Source organism: Struthio camelus, chromosome 13, assembly GCF_040807025.1.
Source record: "Struthio camelus isolate bStrCam1 chromosome 13, bStrCam1.hap1, whole genome shotgun sequence".
Lineage (NCBI taxonomy): Eukaryota > Metazoa > Chordata > Aves > Struthioniformes > Struthionidae > Struthio > Struthio camelus.
In genome coordinates, this window is record NC_090954.1 from 15621175 (window position 1) to 15639753 (window position 18579).

An 18579-nucleotide genomic window follows, 5' to 3' on the forward strand; every position below is an offset into this window, starting at 1 on the left:
ATTCTCATGCTAAATGTCTTTTCTTTTGGTAAGTACGGAAAACGTATCAAAATAATCACTTGCCTAATTCCAACACTTGGAAACAATACTACTCTTCATGGCAATTCTTTAGCCAATTCAGACACCTTAAACAATTTTCATGACACCCAAGTAAATTACTTTGGCATCTAGCACAGATAAGATTTCAGTTAACTCCTCCAGAGAAAAGTTGCATTAAGCAAGAGGAAGAGGAAACTCACTATACTGCTCCTCTGGAGAGGCTGCTTGGGAAAGAAACACAGCGTTGAACCTGGATTTTAAGAAGGAACAGCCTGGATTTTAAGAAGAAAGTTTGGCTGAGGATTGCTCCTTAGCTACACAGGGTTCTGGCAGTCAGTTAACCTGTGATGATTATTTTGAAGCATTCTCCTTGTGACAACAGTTACACAGTCTCATGTGAAATCCGCACATTAATTTATCTACTACAAACAAGTAGTTGAGTGTTTTGGATAAAATCATAATCTTACTGTTTGAGGAAACGTAACAGAAGAAGAAAGCTGAAAGTTTCAATGCTATGGAAAAAAAAGGAATTTCTCTAAGCCACTCAAGCAGACTCCAGAATGCCTTAGGCATTAGCAAATCCAGTCCGGCTTCCATGAGCTTTTGCCAACAGAAAACCATGAAAGCACAATATTCAAGAAGAGAGCAAGCCTGTATGTACAGGCCACAAAGCCCCTGAACACTTTTTCAATTTTCAAGTATCCAAACTTCTTACCACCTAGTCTATCCCATCATCAGCCCATCCACACAGCTACCAGTTTTCTACTATTACGTTTCTGAAAAGCAGTGCCACACTAAGCCTAACCAATGTTGCTTCCCATGAAGCAGGGAAAAAAATATCTTCTTAGTAGGTCAGCTTCTGTAACTACTTCAAGGTGTTAGTGCTGATGACTACATTTTCATGAAATTTCTTTTCCCCTCCTATTTCTCGTTATGAGTTTTTATTATTCTTATAGAGCTTTCTCAGAGATCACTAGTCAAGATAAGTAACTCAGACACTGCATTGGGCAAAAGCTCCGGGACGTCTCTAAGGTCAGCAAACCCAGACTTTCACCACAGTCTAATGAGAATTAATACCAAGCTGCTGTCACCAGAGACCTTCTGTGCCTAGGGAAGCACTGACAGGGAGTGCATGTGTACGTTCAGGTTCCTCACTGAACAGGGAGCTGAAGAGAAAATAACTGTACGAGATGCTCACGTAGAGGTAAGCAGACCAAAAAGAATAACATCTGAAAAACTTCTGGAAGCTACCCAGAATCTGCGCAGTGGGTGGGGGACACATGGCTTTGTTAAGTTGACCCCCAGGCTTGACTTTCCACACAGTTGGAAAGTTGCCACAGTTGTTCCGTATGCGAGTCAAGCCACGACCACGCGATGCCGCGGGGAGCGCGCCTTCGCTCCAGCGACGGACGGGTCTTCTACCTTGCCTCATTATTTCCAAAGGGTCAAATTTCAGAGTAGGCTGAGCAAAGTTTAAACATCAGTGTTAAAGAGAGAGTTCTCTTACTTTAGAAATGCCACCAACTAAATTTATTTTAAATTACATATTTTACAGTAAAACTAATAAGGAGCATACTACTTTTCTCTGATTTGTATTCTGATTGAAAATGGAAGTCATGAAAACGATACTGGCTTTCCCTCCATGCAGCTTAAGAGGATAGTTGCAAGCTAATTTCATGTCACTAGTTTTTGCCCTTTGTTTTTTTGCTTTTTCCCTCCCTTGTTTTGACATTTAAATTAGAATCCAGTAAACATCAAGTTTTTCACATTTAATATTTATATAGAGAAATACAGTCAACAGCTAGTGACTTGTTTTACAACTTAATTGCTCTCTTTGTAATTCCAGTGTGTGAAGTGAAAGCTATAAACTCCCAATTATCTAAATCTACGCTGGAAGTTATACTCTCCTCACTGTAAAACTGATTTATTCCCAAAAAGCTGAACTCGATGAAACAAGTCGTGGTATAGTGCAAAAGCTATAAAATAATAGCACTTTGATATAGTGTTTTTAAAATTCAAGAGAGTCAGAATATGCTCTTTAATAAACAAGACAATCTTTCATAGAAACCTACAGCTTCCTGACATTTTCCATTACAGTAGAAATGCGGCAAAGATGGGTGTGAAAGCTGTAAACTACTGTCTGAGGTACCTACCTGTCAATACTTGTCCACGGCAGATACTCTGAGTTAGTGCTGTATGACCCAGATGGTATAAATTGTCATAGCTTCATTAACTTTAATCAAAACCATTGGAGATGTGACAACTTACACTAGCTGATAATCTTCCCTAGGCTGTAGCCCTGACTTAAGTATTTTAGGGAGACTTGGTCTATTTTGTAAATGTCAGTAAACATTTTACATATGCTTATGCATGCATGTGTGTGTGCATATATGTAAATACAAAAACTCTGAAGTTTATTTATATGACTGAGAATTTGCAAAATAACAGTATTCTGAGGCTAAAAATATCCAAGCGGAAACATTTTTCCTAATATTACTTCCAAAGAAACTCTCATGGCAACTCAGTAGTATCTTCCATAAATCACAGCACTTTAAATCAAGCTATGGCATGTAATTGTATTAGTCTTATCTAGCATTTTTACAGCTAAGCAGTAAGAAGTGTTAGAGATATAAATAGCATGCCTTGTAGGTAGAAATGCTACTTTGAAAGAAAAGCACTAAAACGATGCCATTTTCATATATTCTGTCTCTCAGAAAGAGAAAGAATTCATTATCTGATATTCTCAACAAGATGCCAATAGCAGTAGTAATATATTTTGTATCCATCGCCCATCTGCCATTGGAGGAGAAATACTAAAAGAGTAAGAAAGCTGAGGTATGCCTTTACAAGAGAAGGTATGAGAGAACTCTATTTAAAAGCAAACTTTTACACTACTGCAGAAAAATGTAGGTTCCTTGAAAAACATTCCAGTCCTGACTTTCAAAAAAGCAGCTTCATTTTCCAATTTCACAAGGCAGCCCTCTTTCTTCTTGCTATTAATATTACCTCATCAAAGCCTTAGACACCTTCTTCACTTGAATTCCAGTACCTACATTTATGTTTTAAGATTATCTGCACAAAATGAAATCATTATTAATTGCAGGAAATTATGGGGCCCTTTTTAGTAAAGTGCAGTGACATAATTATTTGCTACTCCCTCAGCAGAAAAATTTATTTAACTTCGTGACTCTAAAATCAAAACATGAAGAATCCTTCAGACATTAAACTTCTTCTGACATAATCCAGCCTTTACTGTATTTCTGTTGCTTATGTACGTTCTCACCAGGTCTCATTTTCCTAGATCACAACTCCGACCACATCCACTAGCCATCCACTAGCTGTCCTTCTCTGACATAAGCTATCTGCTTTTGCACAGCCCTTCATGATTCACATTTGTCCGTTGCTTGGGTTATAATTTTGCAATTATTGTTCAAATACAAATTCTTACTTCCAATCAGCCAAATCAGCCACTAACACCAGCACTTTAACCCACCTGTTAACTTGTTCAACAAATATCTCTGTACTTTCTCCCATACTTGCTCCTGCTCCAGAGGAACAGCCCACAAGCTACCTCACAGTCTTCTATCATAACCTGCTTACAACCCCCTTTTGTTGTGATTTTTATAGAACAGCTCACAGCACCTGTGTGTGCTCACTGTCCCCCATTTTGGCCCAGTTTACTGGCAGCTCTCTGCTATCTTCACTTTCGTACAAGTGACCACGTTGCAGAGCACGACAGGAAAACTCTCGCCAGCAGCATCCTTTCTACTGAGCATCAAGCTCAACAGAAAAAATAGGTAGGGTAAGCGCAGGGAAGACGTACCCTTTTGCCTGGACGGTAAGTCATTGGGACATGCACCAAATCTGCCTTTTTTGCATATCTCATACATCTGAGTTTTGATCTTTGACTTAACATTATGATCAAATAACTAAACAGTAATTACATGTGAAATATTCAAGCAGCAGCATCTAGCTGTTCAAAAATCCAAGCAGAGCCTGTGAGCACACAACAAGCACCAGTTTCCTTTGTTGTTCAGCACGTATAGACGCGTTTTTAGCAGAAACCCATGCACCTCTGTGGTTCTGTGATGGAGGGTGCAGAACATGATTTACCAGAGCCCTTCAGCATCACAGGGAGCTGATGGGAAGTCTGCAGCCTTCCTTGAAGCGTTGATAACCACAGCCACCCACCCAGAATGGTGCTTCTTCACCCATTTTCTCTTTAGACACCACTCTTCTAATGGTCTCCTCTAGGATGTATTACAACAGGATCTATGATCAGCATCCAGGTGGCCTTACAACACAGCAGGAACCAATACAGAAGCATACATCTTTGATCATTAATAATCCAAGCGCATACCTTGCCATATCTTCTGAAAAACACCAGTGCATCAGTCCTCTCTTGTTAGTACATAAGCAATCCTGCTATGTTCAATTTCTGACTAAATATATGTCTGCATATCTCTAGCCACTATTTTTAATTCTTATTTATTTCTAATCTCTATTCATATATTTGTCTCAGAAAACAACACACCAGAAGACATGTTACTAACGTTCACAGTTACTAACTGTGGAGGCACATTATGACAACAGAAAGCACAGACTTCATAACTTACAAGGGTAATTAGTTTTTTAGAAGATTATATTGAACTTGTTTGTCAAAGTATGATACCCTGAAAGCAATGATCTCAATAAACATACCTACTGTTAAGAAAATGAAGGATCCTGCAGAGTTTTGTGGCTTTGCTCTTTTCAGCACTGCAGTCATAAGACAGTGTGAAATTTGTCCCCTTTACAAATGAAGAAAAAAAAAAAAGAAGAAAAAGGTTGGTAGGTAGAATGAGAATGACTATGTCATTTATATACTGCATAGGCTTAGTCAAGGTGACATTTAGATTCGCTTGAATATTATTTTTGAGTAAAATGTGTCACTTTTTCATATGGGATTTACAAAAATAATTACACAATTACTGTGTCATAAGGATATGGCAAAAATAATGCATTAAAATGTCTTTAACCATCTTAAAGCAAAGAATAGTGACTTGTCCACTTCAGACTCTACTTCACTTTGCAATTATTTTAGATGACCGTTGCTTAAGCATGTCTGGTTATGCATTCATTTGTTCTAATAAAAGTCTTCTACTGATCACTTATATAATAAAGGAAAAGGAATAACTAGTATCTCATGGTGACCTTGAAACCTGGATAGTAGAATACATTTAAATAATTTAACTATGCAGAGCATGTGAAGCGACTATTATACGTCTTGCGTTTTTAAAATGCTGAAGTCATGCAAATGCTGATAAGATTTTTGGCTAAGTAAATCCTGTCCACTTCCACATCATAGTGGGTTGACAGCTGTTGCACAGGTCTTTCGATTACACCTATATTATGCCAAAAATGCAAGTACATGCACATAATATGCACACAGATTGCACATATAGTGCCACTCTAATATTTATATGTTTCCATATTCAAAATCAAAAAATTATTTCAAAAACCAAGTCACTGAATGACAGCAATACATTTGCCACACTATATCATTTTTAAAACTCAAGGACTTAAAAGTCAACTTAAAAGGAAACGTAAGCTAAAGACGACATGAATTTTGTGCTCATCACTTAATAATGAAATTATCATCTCTCTAAATAAAAAGGATTCTTTACCAACAAAATAGGAAAATATATGCATTTTGGGGTTAAACAGTTTTGTTGTGCTAGACCATTTGTAAGAGGCTTGTGACTGCAAACTGAACAACAGTGGCACAAGCAGCTCGTCACAGGAAAGCAGGGGTAACGCTGACAGCCACTCGCCACCAACCCCCGGCCAGGCTCCATGGGGCAGCCTGCGGTTCCTCATGGGCAGCGATGAGCACTGCACCACTGCCGTTTGCTTTGAGTTGCCAATAAAGGCCAACCAGCACACATGTGCTTGCAGGCCGTGGGGTGAGCGGAAAATGCTCCATTCATTTCACATGAAGGACAAATGCAGATTGAATATTATTGAAAATTTAAAGTCAACCCTTTCTGTGAAAAATCAAGCTATGGTAAACACTTCAAAAAAAAAATGTAATGGACTGTCTGGTGGGCAAATACAAGTTGAAGAAATAGAGTCACTCTTCACCCTCTAGGTAGTTAGTGTCTAATGTTCATTTCTTCCAGCACAATCTTCCAGGTGTAATGTTCCTTAACAGGCTGGCAGAAGGGTAAATGTTGCCCTGCTGATTCTTTCCTACAATCCCCCAAATGATAGCTTATCCTCTAGGACATATGGCTTGATCCTCACCTTAAAGGCCTAGCTGCAGCTAATATTCTGCCTTCTTGCAGCTGTAGCATCTCATGCTGATTAACACCTGAAAAAACAGGTTGGAAGGGACCTCTGGAAGTCATCTAAGTTCAACTCTCTGCTTAGAGCAGGTCTGATTAAATTTGATGGTCCAGGGCCTTGTTCAGTCAATTTTTTTTATATCTCCAAGCAACTGGAAGTGAAGTTGCCATTTTTCTCCTTAGACTTTTGTATGAGATGCAGGATTGAGTGGCAAATAACAATATAAAAACATGAATAATAGAGGCAAAATGCCTTTTAGGAAGACAAAAAGCCTTTGGCAATCATCTTACTGGATTTCTTTTTCCTTCCTTATGAGGAAAAGCACCGCTTCTGTTGTGTTGGCAGAAAATAAATTATTGTGCTGATCACTGTTATTAGAGGCTGTTGAAGGATGAAATTTTCTAGCAGCTAAATCATTCCACAGAAAAGAGATTCAATACAGTTAAGAAAGGACCAAATGAGTTGTACAGCTCATCCTACCGTACAGGCTGGCTTTGGCGACATATCACTATTTGCAGTGGTCTCAGAGCACCGAACGGAGAACAGCAGCAGACTAGGCAGTCTTTCTGCGTATTTGTTAAATGTGAGCAGAACTGTCCCGATGCCGTTTCAACTTCGTAAGGAACTGTTAATTTAGGGAAATGTCTCTTTCAAAACAAATGCTTCATGAACTTTGTGCCATTCTACACCACAGCACCCTATTTTCCTCTAGGACATAAGATCACAAGTGCGTTGTGTTTATATAACAATGCACCCTAACATTTAAGCAAGGTGTTCGCTGTGTATAACCTTTCATTCAAGAGCCTGGTTTGCCATGTCTTTAAAATTTAGTGTAGAAACATTGCTAATGCTATGTGATAGTATTGCAAAATTTTAAAGAACATAAAGCAACAAACTATGCTTTGAGATTAACAGCTAATCTTCCTTAGGTAAACTGCAATTCAGCAGAAGGTTAGCAGAATCTGCCCCTACAGAAAAGTTCTGCATTTAAGCAGTTTTTAACCCATTCTGTAGAGCAATAAACATGTGCTGACTAACATTTTATGTTTATGATAGAAGACTTACCTACTACAATGATAGTCTTGCCATCACTACCATACAAGAGTCACTAGTATTCCTCCAGTACGCAGGAAAATGTGAGCATAAGGCATCTATTCAAAATACCCCGATCTACCATTTAGAGCAGAATGAAAGAACGCACCACCAACTAATTTTGAAGTTTTCTCTACTTTGAGCAGATGGCAGCGTAGATGACCCCCCAGAGGTCTCTTCCAACCTTATTTTTTCCTATATTTTTATGATTCAAACTCCCCAATATCCTGTTAAACTACAATACAGATATGATTAGTCTGCTTTAAAAGAAAAGAATAAGCATAACTGAACAGGATATGCTGCACAAAAAGCTATTCATTTTCAAACACAATGTGTTGGTGTATAATGGTGTAATTTCTCACTTTAATTTTCTTGTAGCATATTAGAGCAACGAACTAGGATTCAGGAGACCTGGATGATATTGTACATCCTGCCATTGGTCTACAGGTTAATCTAGAACAAACTAGTCTGTAAACTGAATTGCTGATGCTTACTTCCTTTGTAAAGCGCTTTGGGATGTCAACAGCTTGTAGTCAGGGAAACTACAGGATTGCTATAATCTACTAAAAGAATCATACTTTTCACTCCACACTGAGCATAAGCATAATATCAGGGGGCGGGGTGTGGGGGACACCCTCTAAAAATCTTGTGCCTCAGCACTGAAAAATCTTGTTATTGTCTCACTATGCACGCTTTCAGCATTTGGGACATTGTAAAAGAACAAAATGCAGTGATTTCATGGCCTATAGCTTATTAGGAGTTTGCAAAAGCCTTTTCATTATAAATTTGATACAGAGCAAAGAATATCAGCTTGAGAGGCCGAGAAACTACAGAATGGTAACTCTCCTACAGCATATTTCTTCTGCGTAATTAACAACGTTACAACTGAATTTTCACATCAGTGCAATAACTTTTCATCTACAAAGTCTTCTTCCTGCAAGAGATGATAAAGCATACCTAAGAGTAACATGTTTATTGCTAATCCTTAAAATACGGAATAAATTACTGAGCAAGCTACAATGTGGGCACTGTTCATATGCGTATCTGTATCAACGTACAGATGCAGATAGTATGAACTACACACAGACTCACGGGGCACATGAGAATCTGTAGCATTGCAGATAAATTAATAGTTTCAAATGCAAATCAAAAATTCAATTATCTGTCCCTAAAAGGTTGGGAAACTGATGCATCTTCCAATCTGGATACTGTGCTTTGCAATACAATTTCTGTGCACGTTCCTTTTAGATATGTAAGTACATTCTTAGCTTTCACATCTCTCTCCCCCCGCACTTTGACAATATCTTTCCTTTTTCTAGCTTGTCAGGAACTATAGCACTGTATTTTTCTTTAAAAAAATCTCCATGGCCACGTCTCTTGGAATTGTCTTGTTTCTTGCATTATGAGTCCATATAGACACATTCTGTAGATACCATCTCAAAACTGTACAGTGCTTAACCACCGGTTCCTTGACAGGTACAGCATCTTTCTCAAGTGTCACAGCCTGAGAAGCTGCAAGTAGCAGAGATGCTCCTATATCCTTCTAGATGATTGCTCATGGTACCCAAGTAATTCTTCTCTTCACTCCCCCATCACTTGACAGTTAGTTCAAGGAGAGAGGCATTGGTATAATAATTTCATGACCTATCGATAAGCAGTAACTGATTTAAAACACATCCACTGAAAAAAGTTCAAAAAATAACTGCTAATAATAAAGAGTACGTAAAAATTAACATAACCTAACATACAGCATTTTGAGAGTCAGACATTGAATGCTTTGTTTCCATAGTCAACCAAGGAAGTGGAACAACTCCTTAAAGCAGTGGGCAGGTAATGCAACTGTGCCTGGGGGCGAGACCAAATTCAATGACCCAAGAATTTTTGCATCAGTTAAGCAGACTAAATTTCCTACTGATCTATGCCAACTTCCATCTAGTTTAGGATGAACCATTCTGCTTTGCACAGCTTAAATTCACTCATGATATCACAGGCAGACCTTTATGCCAGAGGAGCTAAACTGAGCATATTAACATATAACACAATCTCATCCTCTGAAAACCAATTCTCAGTAAGGTGACATAACCTCATTCACTTCAATACTGAATTGCTGGGAGGAAAACCAAATTCAGACGAGCAGAGACTCCAAGAAACCTCTTGGTTTTGGCCCAGTCAAAATGTCCTAGCTCATATACACCCAAAGGGGGTCAAGACCTTTTTGCTCCTGCTGGCACAGAGACACTACCAGCATTTCTGCTATGACCGAGGATCCTCTAGACTCCCATGACTGTCTTTATGCGTCTATCACTAGCCTCCAGCAGCAGCAGCCAGGGAACGGGCTGGGGAAGGCATGTGAGCATCACCCAGTTTGATTGCTGCAACACATCACTTTTAAATTACTTGTCACCATCCAGCCATTGATGCGGATGTGACTTTCTCCGTTCATTTAATGCTTTATCTTAAACTTACCTCATTTATAGATATAAAGTGATACTGTCCAAGGATAATTTAAGAGAAATTGTAATGACTTCTTGCCAGTAGGCACCATGGACATTTTGCAGGGCAAAAAGTGCAATAACCACTTTTGAACAACTTTTTCCTTCCCAATACTCCACAGTACTGTCAGATAAGCATTGACCAGCTCCCAAGACTCTTTTGCAATTGGGTGAAGTCATTAAAGGTGTCCATATTGTCCACTTAAAAGTGGTCAGAATGGCTGGCTTTAATGGAAAACAAATCGATTTGACTAGAGCAAAAGTACAGGTGATCCTACTGTACTTTACCCTTCATCTTGTAAAATCCATCTCAATAAAGAAAAAAACTAGTAAATAAACAAGGTCACTGAAAAGTATTGCTGTTTTTAAATTTTTGTGACATCACAGTAATCTGTGTTTTCCCATTAAAAAAAAAATTAAAAAAAAATCTGGTGCCTTTTTTCTTACATTGGAAAACCATACATTTTTACCCCCACAAAATATTCCACAGGAAGGTAAATTGTCTGCTGTCTGAAATTTTTAAGCTACTGTCGGTTTTAATCTATGAAAAGACAAACAAATATAATCTTTGGGTTCATTTGACTGCATCACTGACTACCATTTATTTTAGAGGACACTTCTGAAGGCCTCACCTTTGTCATTCATACCAGAAAACATATCAGGATAGAATTTTGCAATGATGTTTGGAAACATTCCCTTTTAAGACTCTCATAAACAAGGAAAACAGACTCAAGGACATTTTTTGATAGAAAATCTCATTTCAAGCTGAAAAAGTGCAGTGTAAGAACTTGATATATATCACTTCTTTGCAATTTCAGTAGAAGAGAGCTTTTGTTGCCCAAATTCAAGACTTCAAAGATGAAAAGAGCAATCCTTTTCAACTTACAGAACGCAAAACTAATTTTTAAGTGAGATGAAAATATAGCAATTTGCAGCACAATAGGATATAAATACTTGAATGGGTGATATTTTCAGAATTATGTACAGATTTGCAGGCGGTTAAGAGACAACATGAAAGCAACATGTCTGTCCTTCAGTATGGTAAATCAGAGAAGCAATTTACTTATGCTAAGAACAAGAAGAACAATCGGTTTGCTTATCGACTTGCTAAGTAAAATCACTGTAACCTAATTTAACATACTCCATACTTTCTATTAGTAAATGAGATCTGATATATATTTAAAGAAAAATTATTTCTTTTTCAGATGGTAAGTCCTGCTCATCCAAGATCACCAAAACGCTCAATTTTTGTGGACGAAAATTGTCTACAATATATTTATATGAATGACATGATTCGATATAATTATTCAGTTAAATGAAAAAACATATCAGGCCAAAAGGGCTGATGTCTTGCAGCTACATCAAGGCACATATTATCACTAGCACTTAATGGCTTTTGATTAATATAATGCATGTATGATTTTAAATTAAAACAATGTACTGGGTTCTAGGAGGTCAGCCTAGAACAGCCGGTGAGGTTACAGCTTGGTGCCTTTGAAATATGATCACCAGTTTGCTGACAAAATCAGCATAAAACATTAACATAAACATTTCCCGTTGGAATCTTCAGGGTGCCTACCCTTCAAATATGTTTTTAGCAGACAGAAATAGCAGGCCCACTTCCCTGGTCCCTATTATTTTGGCATCACAGTGCTCCACTCTACATTATGTCTGCAAATAAGTGTTTATTACCATAAAATCTCTCTCTCTCCTAAGGCCAGTGATATCTAAGGAGCCAATGATATCTAAGGAGCCAATGATAATCCCAAAGCCTGTAAGAGAGCATTTGTCCCTAGCGGCATCAAGACTGAAATAAACCTTACAAAGCTAACTTCTCAATCTTCGAAATCCCAAACCCAACATCCTGCTTTAAGTATAGGCCAACAACATATATCGACCTCAGACCCGACGGTGAGACCCACGTGACTATCAACACAGGTACTCAGGCTGTATATCAGCTTTCCTTTCGAGTTCTGCAGCTCTAGCCCTAAAACTAGCTTTGACCTTAACCCAGAAATACTTCTAAGCTTCAGTTAAACTGAACATATTAGACCCCAAAAGCATGAAGAATTTCAGTTTGGCATGGGTACTAGTGCAAGAACAGCTTGCTGGACTGCTAGCCCAGATCTCACCAGACACAAAAACATGTGATGACTCTTGTAGCACTAGGGACACCGGTGTCCAGCCTGTCCCAAAGCACCGCCCATCATATAGCATCTATCTGAAGTAATATTTAAACTAAAACCTATAGGAATTTCAGGCCTAAGTAAGGTGTGTATATGTGGTTTGCTTGTCTAGACGTGGCTATATAACACAGTGTATGTTATCTCCTATAACATAAATTGGAATCACAGTACTGTGGAGAGTGTTGGCTCACAGAGGGACATGCCACCTCTCCACATCAGAGTCCCCCATAGCCACAGAAAAGCCATTATTTTCAACTTGTCCCACATAATCAATTCATGGTGTATCTGCAGTAGGTATGTAGTAGAAGACCTGTAAAATAAAACAGTAATGGCCCTTATGACTAATATCATTTCAGTTTGCACTCTGAAAGTCACCACAAGCACATACAGATTATGTAAGTTCTTCTTCTTCTTACACACACACACACACACACACATAGTCTGAGACTCCTCAGAGACATGATGATTGCAGATTGTGATCACAGGTATTACTGCAGTGGACTTCCCTACTCAAAACCGGTCAGCCAGGAAGACTTGGGTCACCCAAACAATCCTTCTTTTGGATTGTTTGGATTTCTGGCAGGTGACAGAAAGTCCCACCTCAAGGGAAGGTGGCCTGCTCCCACACCAATTTTTTTTCCATCTGATCATCCTAGTCTAGTCTCTTTGACACAGTCTCCTCTTTACTAGGAGAAAGGAGTTCAAGATGATGCCAGAGTGATAGAAGCGATGGAAAAGCTTTCACACATGGCCTCCATTCTTGGCAGACCTAGCAGAATGCTGCTTCAGAAGAGCAAGTTCCTAGCCTCCTCCTAATGAGCCTGGCCTCTGACAGTCCCTCTTCCCTCCTCTCAAGCAGGGGTAACAGCAGCATGTTTTTCAGTTTCACCATTAAAGAGTAATTGGGGGACTTCATAGGGAGCACTGGCACTTCTATATAGCATGCTGCCGTGGTTGCATGCCGGGCGAGGGAGATGAAAGGTCCCTGGCGTTTGCCAAAAGGCGTATGAGAAAGCTGCACAATACCAATTGCCAGGGTAGGCTTCATCCAATGTGCAATGTGAATGCAGCCAATCCACTACAGAGAGTGCAAAATTTGAACACAGTAGTGACAAATAAAGCTCACTCCACGGCATGGATAGTGAAAACAATACAGAATATCTGACTGCTCATTTTCTTCACTAACATTCAACCTGTGAATCTAGCAGAAGCATGAAATCAAGCTAGCTTTTCAGCCCTGCAACTGGAAACCTGGCAGGACATAACTGGGCAGGGCATAACGTGGCAATCCCCATGCACTTCAGATCTCAACATAAGTAATTCCTGCTTGTTAGTTCCAGTTCTGTTCCTAACTTTTCCAGAGTTACATAGCTTAGCAAAGAAACGTGATTTACAAAGGTGGCCTCCACCCTTTACATGATTGCAAACTTAGTGACCAAACTACCACCAAGTGATTTTACCCATCTCATAGTTTACCCTAAACCCAATCTTCATTCAGCTAACCTCATCTTAGTTCTGCAGGCCTAAAAGAATCTAGTAATAAACTTTAACCTTTAACAAGACCTTTGGGAGCTCGCATGAGCCTAAAATAAATTAGCTCCTCAGCCAGTACATTCCTAAATTTTAAACCTAACCCTAAACTTTAATTCTTGTCATAACCAACTGACAATATATACTCAATACCAAACTACCATTAGCCCACTGCACACCTGTGGGACTGTTCTTCACCCTTGCTTTATGGACTTGCAGGATCCTGTAATGAATTGAGTCACTGATTCCGGACTTTTCCACTTTACTACCCTAATCCTACTCTTAAGTACAGTATATTAAACCATATCACTCACAAAATAAATAACCCAATTCCTGCTTTCTACGCCAGCCCCACCTCAGCCCATTTTCATCCTGCAGAGCCAAGAGGGACTAAGGGAGAGGTAAGTCACTTACGAAGAGCTCTGAGACTGCAATGGCTCACAGAAAGGGAAACATTTCAAACAGAGATTACAGCTCAGAGCTGTAGAAGCTGAAGGACTACATTTGCTGGCGTGGTCAATAAGCAACACACACAGCTCAAAAGAGAACCTGGCTGGCATTCACAAATTTCTTACAAATTTGAGGCTGCACTAGATTGCTGGGCTACATAGCTAAGGATAATGATACTAAGGTTACAGTTAGGGATAAAAAGGACTCAAAGAATTCAAATTCTCCAAGGTATGCAGCACTTTTTTTCCTTCCGGACTGCCACACAATCTGTAACTTCAAAATTGTATTTAAAATTTTAAATTTAAAAATATGAATTTTAAAAACTCTAGTGCAAGCACACAGAATTACTAAGGCAGTTAATTTCATTCATGAAAAGCTTTTAAGTAAGAGATGTGCTCTCAACCGGATCCCTTCCACATGATTGTCAATTACGCATCAAACCTCAGTCAACGCACCAGTGGGTGCAGGACCAAGCTTTATTGCATGCTTCCAGATTCTTCTGAATCTGTGTCTTTGCTTCTGCCCAGCGTCCAGCTTCTCCCAGACCTCACCCTCTCTCTCACGGGGAACCTGCAGGATCTACTATGACCTCTCCCGGTGCACTTGAGAGAGAACACTCACCTCTGCCTGTCCACACAGGAAACAAAGAAATAATCTGGAACATGTGCCGTAGGCAAAGAGCAGTGGCAAGTTACCAGCCAGAAGAGTGAGACTATAAAGGGGGATGAAAGGACAGGAGGCAGAGGCAGGCCAAATTGGGACCTAACAGGCTAGAGTCTGCACAGTCAGTGTTTCTCCTTGGCAGTCGTCCCCACGTTATATCTCCCCTCTCCTTCCTTAATAAAAAGGGAAAGAAAGAGAGCCTCCCCATCCTCTTGGCAAAGTCTACTTAGTTAAATATAAACTCCTTTTTCCTTGTGTGGGAAGTAACAATCTCAAATAATAGAGATACTGGCACCACTGCTGATGGACTCTGCTTAGAAGTTGGAGGAGTTGCCCAGCTTTCCACAGGGAAGCGTTTGGCCTCAGAAACCAGTCTACATATCAGGAGCTGAACCAGCGCTTCAACGGCAACCTATCTGTGACTAGTGCTCTTAACAAGCTGATAATGAAGCTCTCTAGGCATAGTATTCTTTCATATTATTACCCGATATGCTGGATATGAAACAGCTGCATCTGCTCTCTCTCAGCAGGCAGGGGTATCCAGGTGTATCACAAGAGGCAGAAAGCACAACTTCTACTTCACGGAACAGCAACTAAGTTGTCAGCTACATTTTTCACCGTAAGGACTTCCATAGGCACATTTCCAGGACGTTTTTTGGATTAATCTCAAGCCATCCTCAGACAAATCACCTGGAATCCAACCATTTTATGCCAAGTAGTTCTGTTGGACAGTAATACTATCTGACGTACCCAAATCGTGTGCAGGTGGTATTTGAAAGCTGAACTCAAAAAACATAAGCAATGCTATCTACTAGTTGTCTTGCCCACAAGACCATACACTTTGAAGTAGACGAAATTACCTGCAGAAGCTACTACCTAGATGCAGAGAAAAGTGTCACAGGTTTCAAGTGCCCACAAAGCAAGACAATACAGATGCACATATTCCACACAGTAATGAGAGTCTCTGTTTTCTGGTTGAAATTAGTCTTCATTTTTATCTCTTTAACACAAGGAATTAAGGATATGTATACTTATAAGTAAGTTCTACCCATTTTTTATCTGACTAATCTTAGCTATGAAGATGCACGTACATTTCTCGGTCATGAAGAGTACCGCAACTCACTGACCCAAGGGGTCAGAGAAGCAAAGACCAAGCAGAAATGACTTCTTCATGTCATGAAATGACTATGAAACAAACGAGAAACACGAGAATATCTGTTGCAACTTCACCAGATCACTCAAAGACTGATTGTTTATCTTTATAGCATCTTCACTCAGATAAAAGCACACGAAGTCAGACCTCCAGCCAGTACAAATAAGCACAGCTCCCTTGAAACAAATAAAGTTAGACCGATAAAGGGGATTCCACATCAAACACTATTATATTTTGCTAGCAGCATTTTAGTAGTGCCTACTCGCTCTAGCCATCAGGCTTCTCTGTGTGTCAGATACTGCATAAAGGTGAAATTAAGGCATCTGTATTATTATCTTTTAAAAAATTAATGGTCTGTTGGGTTTTGCAAAGTGAGAAGAAGATTTAATTTCACTTTTCCAAAGACTAAAATTGTATGCAATACTTAATATTGTCCATCTAAAGGTAATCACTTGAATCTGCACCTATTTTTCACTCATTTTTTGCTTTTACTGCAGATAACTGCATTCAACATACATTTTAAAGCATGACTCAGTACCGTAGCAGACCTTCAGAGAAATCAAGGAACTAATCAATGCAGATTAGATAGTAGCGTTTAAGTTCGTTCTATGCTGCAAATTAAGTAACATCTATGCAGTAGTTCTTTTAAGGGTGGCTAAAATTAGGTGAAAATAAATCTAACAGGACACAACAACCCTCATTAATTTCTTCTAACTTCACAAGGTCATTTTCCAGACATGGTCTTTTCATAGTTACCAAATACTTAACCTACATTCTTTGGTTGGAACTGCTATGAAAAAGGGTTTTAAAAAGTTGTTAGAACATTTCACTGCAGAGCCAGAAGAGCTCATTCCCAACTCGTCCAAAAAGTTACCTATAGTCAACTAGTCTTTTACCAAAATTAACAGATTATAATTCTGACCACTTCATTCTCGTAGGTTGGCCTCCGAAACCAATGGGTTTCATTCTGGACTTTGACTACTAGAATTTCCTTTGCTCTGCTGAAATACTGAACCATGACCCAGGCTATAAGCAGTCCTGGTTTGCATCTAGGGTGATATGATCTCAGGTTCTAACAGACAAATTTAAAAGATTATTTTTTCTCCCAAAACAGAAAAGTGGGCTAGCAGTTTACAAAGTTTGTTTCTTCACTTCAGCACAGCTACACCAAGCGTACTAGAAGTGGCTAGACTAGTTTATAGAAAAAGTAAAATTGAGTCTATCAAGTGAAAAACTAATATAAGAAATGTACTCTTCAGCAAGCAAAATTATAGTGTTTATGAAGGTTGACTCATATACAGTTAAACATAAAATATTTCATTCTATAATCACTTAAAAATATAGTTAATCTAAACAACTGCATAGGCCTTCTTTCTTTATACTCATACATGTAAAATTACTTACAATTGCAGGATAGAAACCTAAATTACAGTGTGATTGAAACTTTCATTCAGGTTTTCATTTACATGCCTGTTATGTGTTTTATTGTGTCTTAATGCAGGAAAGCACTCTACGGATTATGCAAGACACTCTCTCTCTCTCTCTCTCTCTATATATATGTATATATGTACATACACACACACCTGTGCGTGTATATAAAACCGCTTCATAAACATACGTCTATGATTTCTTTCTCTTCCTGATAAGTCATCCAAAAAAGACAAGCTTTGTATCAATATGGGTTAATTTTTCTACCAATTTTTTATTCTGGTCATACCTTATATTGGGTATACTTATGATTTAGCAATCCTGATTGCTTTGGCTCGGTTTCATTGTTTCTAAAAAAATTTGTTTTAGTTGCAGACTAAAAAATCTCTGCCTGGCACTGAGAATGCTGCTATGCTTTGAAAGAGGTGACACCGAACTTTTTAGCCATAGCTCACTGCTGCAGTCCCGAACAGCAGCAACTAAGTCTTCCTTCTCATGGATATCCACTGTGGCATATTCTGTAACGTCCTCTCTAGGTCCAAGAGTTCAAAACCTCTCATCAAGTCAAGTAAAGACTCAAGCTTGAGTCTCACACATCCTCACTTGGCTATGGAGCAAAGGAAGGGGGAGGTAACATTCACACCCCCGCATTATGAAAATTATTGCTGAAATTGTTCATTTAGGTTTACCCAGATACACTAGGGTTTTCTGTTAACCAAAACTGCACTTCAGTGAATTAAAAATTCAGGGAAAAAGTTCGCTCAAGTCAAATGTTAATAAAGACATCACAAAGCCATACAACCATCAATTTGCTATATTTACATCTTGATGGGTCTGAAAAACATCCCAAGGTCTGTTGTCCTTTTTCAGACTCCTTCAACTGCCTGGTTCAACACTGTGCATTTCATATGCCCACGTAGTTCACATTTTCCTTATGAGTAAAAATTCAAAGCAGTATCACCAGCAAAGCTGTAGGGCAGAGATGAAATAGATGCCCTCTTGTGGTACTTCAGAGAGATCATCTAGATCATACTCCCGTAATATTTAAAAATAAGTAAGGGACAGATTCCTACTCACAGTAGCTGATGCAATACCCACTCAGAATGACACCACTGAAATCATTATTTCAGGTTCTGCTGTGATCTTCAAGAGTCAGGATAAATTACAATTACTCTTCTAAGGAAAAGTTTATTTCCCTATGTATGTAACGAGACATTAT